Source organism: Notolabrus celidotus, chromosome 13 (genome assembly GCF_009762535.1).
Source record: "Notolabrus celidotus isolate fNotCel1 chromosome 13, fNotCel1.pri, whole genome shotgun sequence".
In the NCBI taxonomy this organism is placed as follows: Eukaryota; Metazoa; Chordata; class Actinopteri; order Labriformes; family Labridae; genus Notolabrus; species Notolabrus celidotus.
This window is the reverse complement of record NC_048284.1, coordinates 26434299-26448462: the sequence shown is the minus strand read 5'-3', so window position 1 is coordinate 26448462 and position 14164 is coordinate 26434299.

Sequence of the window (14164 nt, the reverse complement as noted above, 5' to 3'; positions counted from 1 at the left end):
TTCTGTTAGTTTATACTTGATATGCAAAATTCACTTAATGAAGCTACTGTAAGCTCTAGTACACTCATTCAATTTACTTTCTGTGTAAATGGAAGTCAACAAAACTGATGCCTCACCACGATATTAACATTTTATATTGCTGTGCATCAGGGTAAGTCAAACCCCATAGAGAGAATACACTGGATAATGTGGATACTCGTCCACTTTTAACAGCTACAGGGGTTTAAAGAGGACTGTTCTCAGTGTTTAAGTTCAAGAGGGCTCTCACTCCTTGCAGCAGTCAATGTTGAGTCAAAAACTCTTCAGTGGAGAGAATTTGGAAAATGTGATGGAGAAAGTACTTGGAAATCAAGTACAAGAATTTCAGTTTCTTACACTTTTGTTAATATTCTCAGTGTATGCTTGAATCAGGCTGTATTAAAAAAACAAGACCTTTCCCACAAGAAATAATTAATAATTGACTGTTTTTTCATTGGTAGCTGAGAACATGATTTTGTCCCTGACATTTACTAACATTTTCTGAAATGACAAACTTCCTCGGATCATTGATGCCTTTCTTTTGTTGTGCTTTCTTTTTCTGCGATGTTTAACAGCACTACTGAGCAGGAAACAGCAACTCGGACTGCTTTTCTCAACACATACATCTGAAATATATATTTTTCCTGTTGGATGGTAACACAAATCATTTCACTTTTTGTGGTTGCCAGTTTTTCTGGAAATGTAATTAAAACGTGATCTGTACTTGGACAGAAAATAAAGAGATGATAGAAGGGTTCCAAATCAGACCGGATCCATGGATGTTGTGGTTTAGAGTCAGCATTTCATCACAGCTGCACGGCCAAATGACCTTTTTTTATTTCAGTGTTTTTTATGAAAAATACAGAAACAACATGGTGGTTGGTCTGATATTAGATGATAACTCATAAGAAAAAATGAGTTATTTTTTTAGGCTCTCTTGGAAAACATGCTTTGCAACCATTTATCATGACAGATGCGCTACACTGTCCGCCTACATGGCCCTGATGCCTGAGATCTGTCTCCATATTCATGAACTCCAAATCAACTGCAAGCATCTATCACTGGATTCTGAAGACAAACTGTTTTTACAGCAGATTTTCTGTCTAGAAAATTGGTCTGCATGTTTTGTGAGTCAGTTTCTTTTCATTAAATTCTTTTGAGAAAAAAAGGAAGGAAAAAAAGCTCTTTGAGGCTAAAAATCCCAAATGAAACACTTCAGATTGTGATATGTTGTTTCTAAAAGCTGCTGTATTATTTCATTGAAAGGGAACAACCTTTAGAAGGGACGTTAAATGATCAGCAACAAATTCAACAGGAGGTTTTTGTTCCTCCTTAGGTATGTTTTAAGTGCATGCAAAGCCTTTAAGCCTTGTGCAAAAAGACATTCTCTGTCTTACGTTCTGTGCTTAAGAACATGTCCGTTGGCTGAAGATTTCCATGTATCGACGCTATGCTGTCAGTTTGCACGCTCTAGCATTCACACATAAATCGCTTTCAAGGCCAAAATCTCCGGATGTGACCTGAAACAATCTCTCTCATTCAGAAAACTTTCTTTCAAAAACCCAAGAAATACTCAGTTTTTAAATTATTTTTCTATTGCCTTGTGTGTCTGATTCAAGCTGACATTAAAGCTCAGCTCAATCCAGAAAGATTTACTCACTCGTGTTTCATAAACAAACTTTGATGCAGCGACTGTAGAGAGACACACATTTGAAAATTCAAGAGGCTTTGCCGCTTCTTGAAGAGTCATTTAGTTTAAAACGTAGCTAGCTTAAAGTCTACCGATCACCCCCGTCCTGTCTCGTTGGCTGTTCGGACAACCATGGTCATAATAGTTTTGAAATTTTCATTAGTTTTTATTTTTATTTGGTTTACTTTTTTTTACCAAATATTCTATGTTTATTTTTTTGGGGGGTGTTTTATTTTTCTTAGTTAATTCTCAAAGAATATATTGTTGGAAATAAATGTTGGAATTGTAAAACCAATGAATTATTGACCCAGGAGGGCCAGCTCCTGAATATATTTGCAACTTTTTTTAGTTTAGTTTAGTTTAGTTTAGTTTTTAGTTTTTGAAAAGGGTTAGTTTTAGTTTAGTTATTAATTTAAGTGTTACTTAAGGGATACATGTCAGGGGCAAGACCCAAACGGACCTGAAAAGATACTGTATAATGTCGAAAAACTGAGGACATTACACCACATCAAAAAATGCGTTCAAATACAGAAGATAAACAACAACAATCCACACTAATTATTAGTTTTTGTTGATCATGATATCTTTGAAACAAACAACTGTCTAAAACTTTCAAATCAAACTTCATACTTCAAAGCTTTAACTAATTCTTACTCTCTACAGTTCAAGTCAATGGTTGATTGTCGAACTGCTGAATTATTATAGAGATACAGTGAAGACTTGGGTTACATCCTTTGATTCAGATAATGAATATAGATAACCTATTGTATTATCTCCCACTGTGTCACACTGTGCCTCGAAGCACCACTTATGGAGTATAACAACTGTACAGAAAAAACAATGTCTATGTCTAGTATATTTTTTAGACCTAGACCTATCGTTGAAACCTTTTGCTGGGTGTAAAGCACATTGTTTGGACGACTCAACCTTGAGAGTGTAAAAGAGGATTTTCACCATTATTAGCTTCCTCTGCAGTTTCTTCTCCTACTCAGCAAACTGAATAGCAACACAGTGTTGTATATGCTGTATACTATACAGTATATATACAATATATTCATTGTGTGAGCAAAGTGTAAGGCTCCTCCATCCCTCCAAGAATACAAAATATAACCTTCTCCACCGCGTCCCACAGATTGTCACTTACAAAACTACAACTCCTGTTGAGTTTAGAGGTAAAGTCTGCAGGCTAGTTGTGTTTCACAGCTGAGGGTCAAATAAAGGTAAAAAGTACTTTATTAGAAATGTATTGAAATGACTGAGTACTTACTTTTAACCCTTTGTAGTGTGTTTTTTGAAGTAAGATGTGTCCCTAAAGTTATGTAAAAGCATGTTTTCCCAAACTTATTCCTGTCATTTCATCAACAGGATGCCATGAGTGTGTGAAGTGGTTCTGTTGACTCTGCACCTATCCGGGGTGAAAAGTGACTGAATCATTTCCAGCATCTTTTTTTCAGTGTTGCTCGTTGTAGATGGTCCCTCTGCACCCAAGCGATGGCCTGTTGTTCTTAGAGGCCATTATAATTTGTCCTTTATAGGTTGAAGCTCTCAGTCTACCTGAATATTGTTGGAAAACAATGTTGTATTTGTAAAAGCAATGAGTTATTGACCTAGGAAGGCCGGATCCATGAATATTTACAACTTTTTAAGATAATTTCCTGTTTTGATTTGAGCATGTGTGTTATTTTCCTCTGCTGATCATCCAGTCAGTGTGCAGTCACACAGCTGATGGAAAGCTTGCATCTTTTTTGCTTGTTAATTTCTTCTTTTGCTCAGTGATGCTATGTAAAATGTAACAAAATACAATACTTCCCATAGAAAATACTCCAGTTAAATTGAAAGTACTGGATTAACTAAATTACAGTAACATAAGTAAATGTAAGTGCAGTGATTGCTATGGACAATACATCTGACAGTGCTTTGTCAGCCACCTTTATTTGAGACAAATACACAGCATCATAAATATGGCAAAGCACTGGCTGCTGGAGCGCAATGCATCTTTGAACATGTAGGGACTCATTGTCACGTTTCGGCAAAAACAATAATGGAGGTCCCAAGATGCAGAAAAAAGAGAAAGGTTTAATGAACAAAAGGGAAAAAAAAATTTACTTTCCATGTCCAAAAACACAAAAAACACAGAGAACGCCACAAGGCACAATACTGGGACGAGTAGGACACACAATGAATGAACACAGGAGAGGGGAAACAGAAACTAAATACACAGAGTAACAAGCAACAGGTGTGCACAAGGGTGAAACAAATGATTGCAATCAGAATGGAGGGAAACAAACAAGGACAGGAAGTAAAACTGAACCAGACAGACAGGGATCAAGAACTACAAAATATAACAGGAAACACAATAGACTAGAAACACGGGATCTCAAGGTGCAGCCAGGGGAAGGAGGGTTTCTTGTTGGGTGCCTCAGAATTTCATCTCTGCATTTTGAGATGATGTGATTCTGTTTGTTTCTTCAGGCTTGGACCAGCAGGTATTGGTTAGTTTGGAACTGAGTGCAAAGCGGCTGAGATGAGAGTCAGCGCCTCTAAGTCCGAGGTCTTGGTTCTCTGCTTGAAAACAGTGGATTTCTCTCTTAGGGTGGGGAGTGAGTCCTTGCCTCAGCGAAGGAGTTCAAGAATCTTGGGGTCTTGTTTAGGAGTGAGGGCAAAATGGATTTTGAGATTGAGCCTCGGCGACTTGAATGAAGCAAAGTTTAAGGAAAAAACAGACCACTGTCTCTATGATTAAGCTCATTATGGACAATTCCATCTCCAACAGTTTATTTCCAATGCTAACATTTGGAACCAATGTAGGAGGTCCCTCTATGCAACAAGGGCGGAAGAAAGATGTGGAGGTTGACGTTGTGGATGGACATGAAGCCCAGCAGACCACAGTTTGCATCCTGTCACAGACCTGTAGTGGTGTCCTTACCATGACCTTTCCATAACCATAACCATGTGTTTAAAGCAACAGATCATAACCATACACTGACACTTTTATTTTCTATCGCATTGATCCGTCTGTCCCCTAACCGGCCTCGACCTTGTGTGGGTGTTGGTTGATGCTCTCAAGGCCACTAACAACTGCTGCCATGGCACAAAGACAGCACATTTTCCGTCAGTATAAATTTAGAACATGATCATTCGTCTCTCATGTCAGGTCTGACATTTTGCAACATCATCCATCAACCCAGACCTCCCCTTTCTGACGACTTTGTTTCTTCAACAAAGTCTAAATGTTATCTCCTTTGTTACTCAGGGACAGGAAGCACCTTTATGTAAAATATGCTGTGTTTGGAATTTGTGAATTATTGTGAGCTTTGTATTAATATGTTTAAGAACACTGTTGACTTGAGGAATATCAGAGTCATTCACCCAAAGCAAGGAGCGGGACATGTGATCTTCTCCCTGAAAAAATGAGGGGACAGAAAGAAAAACAAACAGAAAGAAAGAATTCTAAGAAAGAAAGAAAAAAATGAAAGAAAAGATAGAAAAAATAAGAAAGAAATAATTTTAATAAGAAAGAAAAATTATTAAAAGAGAAAGAAAGATAGATATAGAGACAGATAAAAAGAAATACAAAAGAAAAAAGAAAAAGAGAATGACAAAAATAAAACAAACAAAGAATGAAAAAAGAAGATAGAAAATAGAGAAAGAAAGAGTGATAAAAAAAGAAAGAATTAATAAAAAGAAAAGAGAAAGTCAGAAAAATAAGAAAGAAAGAAATAAAATGAAATAGAAAGTAAGAAAGAAGACAGAAAAATTAAGAAAGAAAAAGGATAAAAAGAAAGAGAATGACAAAAAAAGAAAGGATAAAAGAGATAAATTGAATAAAAGAAAGAAAGGATTAATTAAAAGAAAAGAGAAAGTCCAAAAAATTAGAAAGAAAGAAAGAAAGAAAGAAAGAAAGAAAGAAAGACAGCAGTTACTGAGGTAACTTGTGGTTTATCTGGGTTTTCAGTTCTAAGTGGGTGGACCACTTCTCATGGGGTGGATCACCATGGTGACTTCTGTTGAACACCAAACCTGCTCCATGGCATGTTTCAGATAAATGACCAGCCAATTAAAAACACCTGATGACCAATCAGTTCTCCTGATCATTGCGCTCTGTGAGCTGAGAGAGGAGGAGAAATATATTTCTGAATGAGCATCATATTGTCTGTCGGTAGCACATCAACAAAGGTGGACATAATTATGAACACGAAACGCTTTTAAACCTGGGGAAATATAACCCCTTTCATTACATACCACATACAGAAGCACAACAATCACAGAGTAACATCCAAATGAACAGAAAGTCAACCACAGGAGGTGCTTGTTATGTTGTTGTGTGTATAAAGTTCTAATTGTGTGATCTTGATACTCTGATGTGATCACGTGGAGGTCTCCCATGATTTCATGATCTTACGTGTGCACTTTGTAGAAACAGTTCCAGTGGGTTCAGACAGAGAAGGAGGAACACTTGTTGTGGAATCAGTGAGTCATAGAAACTCTGAGCCCTCTTGTCAAGTTGATAACAAGCTTTGAATGACTGCTTTAAGTAACTTCCTTTGCCGACGGAAAGATAACCTGATAGTATGATGAACTCACTTCATGTAAGGGTCAGGTGTGCAGCACAAGTTACCATGGTGATCCATCCGCTTAAAAGCAAAAGCACTGCACTAACCCTGAAATCCCAGCCGTGTCTTTCCAGTTACCTCACTAATCATGTTACATCGCTTCATCGTACAGGCCTGAGGTTTCAGAGCCAGCTGGCTTAATCACTATTTGTACTGTTCTACCGGTGCCAGATGAGCCCACATCTTTAAGGTCCGTTTCTGTGGTTGTCCTCAGCGCCTCAGTTGTGGTCTGCTTCATGCTAGAAGAAGATATTTTCACTGAGGCTATTAATAGTTCATGAACAGGCCCTGGGCTTTGTTTTTGGAGGACAGGCTGAATGGAAAAGCAGCAACAACCCTCACACTCTGTTAGACATTAATTGCACACTAAGAATAGTCTGGTCCCTGATTTTCAAATCTCTGCCTGCATTTCAAAATCTGTCAAAAACTGAGTGTTGATGTTTATTCAGTCCGAATATGAGCCCAAAAACATCTGAGTGTGTGTTAGAAGTCAAACATGGTTATAAAGGGTGTACAGGGACAATATCGTATCAATCAAGAGATTGTTTTTTTTCTTCCACGCTGGAGCACCAGAGTGAGGTGTTTGTCCTTAATATGAAGGATAGAAAACAATCAGAGAGTAGTAAAATTCAGGCAGAGAAGAAAAGAGAAAGAGAGAGAGAGAGAGAGAGAGAGAGAGAGAGAGAGAGAGAGAGAGAGAGAAAAGATGTGGTGATGCATTGCAAACATCTTTTACCCCAGGCTCTGTGTGTGGTTTCATATGAGGAGCATGGCAAAGAAAGCTCATCATATTCACAGATGGCTGCTCAATCCAAGGCAAATGTCAAAAGGACTCACATGACAGCCAGCGCACCTGTGAAAAAGAGCACAGCATGGAGAACATGATGGATTTACAGATGGTTATATGTGCAAGGAGATGATGGAAAGCCCATCACAAATTTATCTGTATCATATTTTCAGAGATTCAAATCTAAACTATTTGTGTGCGTTAAAGCTGCCACATTTTATGCACCCGCATTTGGTCCGATCTTCAGTGTTTGTTGGAATAAGAAGAGATCCAAAACAAGCATTTGTGTCTCTTTGAGATTTAATCAGACTTCAAATTGTGCCAGAATACACTCACAGGACAAATACAGATATTTGGTCATATAAAACCTTGTAAACAGTACATTTTATTTTAAGCTCTCAAACAACAAGAAACTGTTTCACAATGATATTGAGCAACACTCATGTTCCATCCAGACAGCATTTCCCTAAAGGTCACCTAAGCTAAATGTAAATTAGCAACCATTTTCCCAACCACTCTCAGATTATTTCATATTTTACTCCCTGGGGATGATTTAAATGACAAAGCTCTGCACAGCTTTGAGGCTAAAGGCGTAAGAGTCCGAACAAAGCTTCCTACCTCCCCTGCACATTCCCATCCAATACATATGTTAATAATTAAAGTCACAGCTAGTGGAAGAACTTAGGGTATGAAACACTTCAGAGTTAAAATTATTTAAATGATCATTTCAAAAATGCATCTGGATGGGCAGAAAAGAGCAAATATCCCCCAAAAAGTCCCTTCTATCTGAAGCTGCAGTTTTCCAACCTGCCAGGCAGGGAAGCCATTAATCTGCTCTCGATGTTGTTCATAGATATAAACACGCAGATTCTGCCTATCGGATTGTCAAATGCGTATATGCCACCGCCATTTTGGGGAGGGGTGAAGATGAAGACATGAAGATGCACAGGAGATATCTTACTGATAGAAACACTTTAAATGTAGTTCACAGATGAAACAACATAGGCCTACAGGTTAGAATTGGGCATCTCTGGTTTGAAGCAGATATGACACGCTCCATACACTGTCAACGATGTAATATATTTATTGTAAATATGCAGCAACTAACAATGAGGTAGGATACTATTTGTTACAGCCCTTGGCATCAAATAAAAGCAGTGTAGAGTTCCGACTGGTGCAATATCTATTCTTCTTCATCACGCACCATGAAAATAAAAGGAAAATAAGTCAAGAACGACGATTTCAACTCATTATCAATGCAAAAATTCAACATACAATAAACTTTTCATAATTATTTATAAACTCACATGCACTTGTGAACCACAACAATACATCAACAGCATTTAAATACAATTACAATTGTTCACCTTTGAATATAAATTCTAAATATAAAAGTTCTATATGAATGTTCTCTATCTGTTTCAGGTTTACAGTACAATACATTTTTAATAAACCTTGCTGACAGAATTAAGGATGCTCAGGATGTGAACTTGTTAGTTAGATGTAAAGTTGGTCATTTTTTTATGTGGATTGACTTAGCTTTGGAGACAGCCTCAAGTGGCAACTGCAGGAACTGCACTTCCCCGTAGGCTTTATTCTTCAACCCCAGAGGTTGAGGGTTCACAAGTAAGGATTTGAGAACAAAGTCTGCTTTTACAAGAATAAAGCTGTAACGATAATAAAGTTGTAATTCTAAAACAATGAAGTCAAAAGACAAAAATATCGAAATGTGCCGAGATCAAAGTCATAAACTTAAAAGAAAATGCAAGAATAACGTTATATTTATAGGATAACTTGTAAATTGACTAGATTAAAGTCATGCATTTGTGAAGAGAAATGTTGAATATTTACCATAAAATGTAATAAAGGCATAATTTGCAAGAGTATAGTTCTAATGCTATGCGAAATAAGTAATAATTAAAGGCTGTGATTATTTTGTATATAATACAACATATCAGAGAATGCCAGGAGGCCAACCACCTGAACTAAAATGAGGAACATGGATCATCTTATGAAGTTCTGAATGTTTTGCATAGGCTGCTTATCAGCCTGCTTGTGCCAGAATTGGCTCAGTTTCTTTATCAGTCTATTTAGGATCTTGATACTTGACAATGTGGTGCCGATGCACCAAAAAGTGAAGCAATCAGTTATTAATGAAATCTAACTTCACTGATGCTCCAAAATTCCTCAGTTTAGCTCAGGATGGTATGCTCTCATGTTCTTCCACTTTAAACTAACATAGAGGCTAATCATAGAATACAATTATTACTATTCTCTCATAGTTAAATAGTTAAAAAAATCTCATAATATTATGAATTTATTGTTGTACATTTGTGTACATTTCTTTTTAGTCCTAAAACTCTTTCATACAGTAACTCACTGCTGTATCACCTGCAAATCCCCAGTTCTTCCCCGAAATACAGATGATCAAATGAAACACAGTAAACCTTAATAAATAAAGTCCGATTTCTTTGGGCTTGAACATTTTTGGAAACACTTGGGACACCATGATAACACATCTTATACATTAAAAGGCTAAGTTCAAAGTTGTTGTAAATCAAACTTTTAAACTTAGAAATAAGAAGCAAATATAACATTTATATATTAAACTTTGTATGTCTGTTTAATTTGCTTTATTAGAAGCACCCAAACCTTCTTTGTATTGTGATCTGGAAATCGAGACATGCTCAATGCTCTAAATCTAGTCGTGGAGTCTTGTCCCTGCTGTTTTGCATTGAGCACTTCAAACTGCTTCAAATGGGATAATATTACTGGAGATAATTTGAGCTATTGTGTGTGTGTAGTAGAGAATGTGTGTGCCTGTGTGTGTGTGTGTATGTGTATGTGTATGTGTGTGCTTTGAACATAGATGAACAATGAATTGATGAATGCTCAGTGGGCATCAGAAGTGGTCTAAAATGGAAAACATTGACGGATCAAAGAGTCTAAATTTGATTGCTCAAAACAATTGATCAAACACCACTGGAAAACATTATGTTAATATTTGGCCTGTGTGTTAACAGGTAGAATAAAATATGATTAGCTTCCTGTTGATATGAAAGTTCTACTTATGAGCTGTGAAAAATTGTTTCCATTAAATGAACTTCAAATATATCTCATGTTTTCTCTTTGTTGGTCTGTTGTAGCATCTGTTTTTTCCACCTGCTTGAAAAAGCCACATGGTCTACAATTGTATTCTACCCTGCTCAATTAGTAAGATGAAGTCTGTGCTGTCTTCTATATTCATTATTTCAACGGGGATTTGGTTATGACTTTTTATCTTTGTGTGAGTGCCAAACTACTTTATACAACCTGTGTTGGTTCATAACAAAAGTGTGCTTGAGGGTGTTAGCATATTCTGGTTCAAATGGAGGAGACCTGACCAGCAGTGGAAAAGTCTGCCTGAATTCGAACATATGGGACTGCAGAGAGATGACAGATTGGAGTCTTAATTATACAAACATATCCAAGGCAGGGCTGCTCTGTGGAAGCAAACACATATTCATTGGTGCAATTTAACTCAAACTGAAATGGAAGGGTGAAAAGGGGGGTTGGAAAATAATAAATCAATTCATTTAGTTTACATCAGACGTAATTTAATATTGCTACAGTTCAAAGTTCCTCATGTTGGAAAAAGCAGCTGAGGAAACAGGCGTATGTCTATGTCTATGCTCAGAGGCTACAGCATAACCATTACCAGCAGACTATAAACAAAATAGAGATATTATTCCACTTCCAAAAAGTTAGCCAACTACTGACAGAAAGGTTTGATAAACAAGGGTTGGCACTTAGGCAGAGCATGCCCCAAAATCTTCAAAAGTTCAAAGTATAAGCCAGGCTGCAAAAACTCTGATTTCTCAATTTCCCACAATGCAACTTTGCATTTAATCTTGCCTGCCTGTCTCCCAAATTCCACACATCAACTCCGTGATGTAGTCTTTATTATTAACTTTTCTCCAAAGCCAGGCTAAGATAACCATGGTGACGTCACTTTGTCACCAACAGGGTGTTAGTGTTTGTCAGACTGCATGAAGTTTGTAAATCAGTTTACCACAAAGCAAAATCATTAATGCAGGTCATTAATCTCATGTCATGACAATTCAGACACATCTCAATACAAGCATCTCAGACTCTGATTGGCAGTAGAAAAAAAAACCAATGAACTTGTCCTGTATGAACATTAGCTGACCCCAGGCCATGGGTTAAGCTGAACCCTGCACCAACATGAAAGGGGGAGCTTAAGGGCCTCATTTGACCTTTCTTCTTAAAAAGGAACAAACACCAGCTGTCAGCTTTAGTCAGACCAATGTAATCAGAAGAGATGATAAATATGTGAAGGTTGTTGCACTAAAAATTGGCACTTTGACGCAGTTAGGGAAAGAAACGAGTACTGCAGAAAATGGTTGTCTTTATTTGTGTTTGAAAAATGGATTTCACCAAACAATGTATTTCTAATGTGACATTTACACACAGAGCAACATTTAAACTTTCCCAATGATCCAAATGATTCCAGCAGAAAACAAGGGACTACAGTTTGGTTGCATACTGTCACTTTATTAAAGGTGCAGTTTGTAGACGTTTGTGGCATTTAGTAGAAGATAACTGATATAAATGTTGTGTATAATCACCTGAATATAAGAACTGTTTGGTTTGAAATAAGCCTTTTATGGCAGACTATAGGAGATCCCCTTCCATGGAGGCCACCATCCTGCACCGCCATGTTTTTAAAGTAAAAAGCAGTAATAAAAATGTAATCTAGCTTAAGTCATACATACTGTTCCTTTATTGTTATTTTACTGTATGGATGATCTACTAAAATCTAGTGGGTTCATTTAACCTGAGGGAAATAGAAAATGAGAGGAGGGAGACTGGAGGGGGTGCGGTTTATTCTCGATCAATAGAATTAAATTTCACTGAATTAGTTGCATATGGGCTCCCATGATGCAGTTACATCATGGCTTCATTCTGTATCATCAATCAATCATTTGGACTGCTTTTTTATTCAAACACTGATTGACCTATTGAGTATTTTTCACCGCTGCAGGGGATGTGTCATCACTCTGAGACTCAAGTTTCTACAATGTCCAGAGTGACATTAGGATTAAGATATAAACATTCACTTTTTTAATAGATGGTGCTGTAAGCTACCACCACAATTTGAGATCAAACTTGAGGAAGTTTAATATCCAATGTTCTCGTGGCACATACAAAGGGTGTTGACGCTGCTACTAGATTGATGCTCATTGGATGTGACCGCAGGAACTCTGGTTACTGTGACATCATTTTCATACCCTCTTTATACTCTCTAGCTAATCAGCTATTATTTATCAACATAAAAACCCTCACATTCCTCTGACAAGTTGAGAAAATCCTTCTATTTTTCCCAGCAAGAAAGCCATCAAATATGTCTTCCTTCATAAACACAGAACAATAATTGGGGACTGTTTACAACATGATGAATAAAGACAGTCTCATTAAAGAGCAAAAGTAGTGGGCAGGAGATAACCTGTCACTGATGACTTTGGTTGATGTGTGAATGTACATTTATTGGCCTCGTGGTTATTCCCTCCTCGCTCTGCCACAAAGGCCAGCCAAGGCCAAAAGAGGAAAAGGGTACCTTGCTGCTTTTCAACTTTATCTTTTCAGCCAGATTGTGCCTTCAATCCAATCTCCTGTCTTCTTCAGTCTGTGGCCTCACCATTTCTATCTTTTTATGACAGATAGAAAGCGATATTACTCTCTGCTGTCCACCTGAGGGAATTCTGAAGAAGAGGCAGCCCAGCAGGTAATTCTATCAGGTAATTCTATCCTTGCCTTGCCTTGCTTAGAAACACAGCACAATTGAAACCAAAATCTGACATGAAACAATAAATTAAAGATGGAAATGTAAACATAATTACAAACTGGCCTGTGGGCAGCAAAGCTTTACAGACCAGCATTCATGAACAGTAAAATGCAGCTTTCAGTCTTGGTGTGGCCCCAAATTGGTAATTTTGCACACAAAATGCATGTTATTAAAGCATACCTCAGGGGGAGAGCTGTTGCTAAATGTCCACCCCACAATCACATTCAACTGGAGGCAAGAACTTGGAAACCATGACTGCTTTCAAAGGAAGAAGGAGGTGGTGGGAGAAATTGAAAGTGGAAGACAGCAAGGCTTTTAATAATTAATTCTGCAGAGTTTTGGTCCTGGGAGGCCAGAGGAAAATATATTGATGTTTGAAAAATGCTAATTAAAGAAAGGAGCACACTTTGGTTTGGAAGGCATCCGTCTGCCCAGGCAGTTTGAAATCTCACTGCTGCCTGGGCTAATGGTGCTAGTAATGCCTTTGGGGAAACACGGCATGAAACACAGAGGCAGGCGCTAATGAGTCTTGCGGACCTCTCCGGCACGCAGGGTGAGTGAGAGCCATGGAGAGAAGATGCTGAAAGGAAGGAAGGAGCCACACTTGGTGGAAGACGCCTCGTATTCTTTATAAATTTCACAGCAGAGGAGTGAAGAGGGAGCCCCCGGTGGGTAGAACCAGAGCCACACACACTACATAGACAATCTGCTGGCAGCCAATATCGAGTCACAGCGCTAATGGGATGAACATAGTACACAAAATGGGCATAAATTAACACTGCTGGCTTCACGCAGCATGTGTAAGAGCGAGAAAGTAATGTGAAAAACTGTTACTCAAAGCAACCTCACACAGTTCAAAGACATGCTAGCATAGATGCAAGGCTGTACTCAGGCAACTTTGCTATGAGCTTACTGCTAATGACGGCAAAATACGTGCTCTAAATAAATACCCCAGCTTTTTTATGTTAACCAGGCAAGACCTTTAAATTGAAATCTTCATGGTTCAGGGTTGTACCATGATAAGGAGCTCTACACCTGAAGTTTACTGAAGGCTTTCTGATTCGTTTTGAGATATTTTGACATAAAACCACAATTTTGAACAAATATTACTTTTGAACCTGACAGTAATTATCAGTATTCATCATCTGGGAACTATGTGTTTCTATGCAAAATGTGAATGCCAATCCATACTTTTGATTTAAAGACATTTT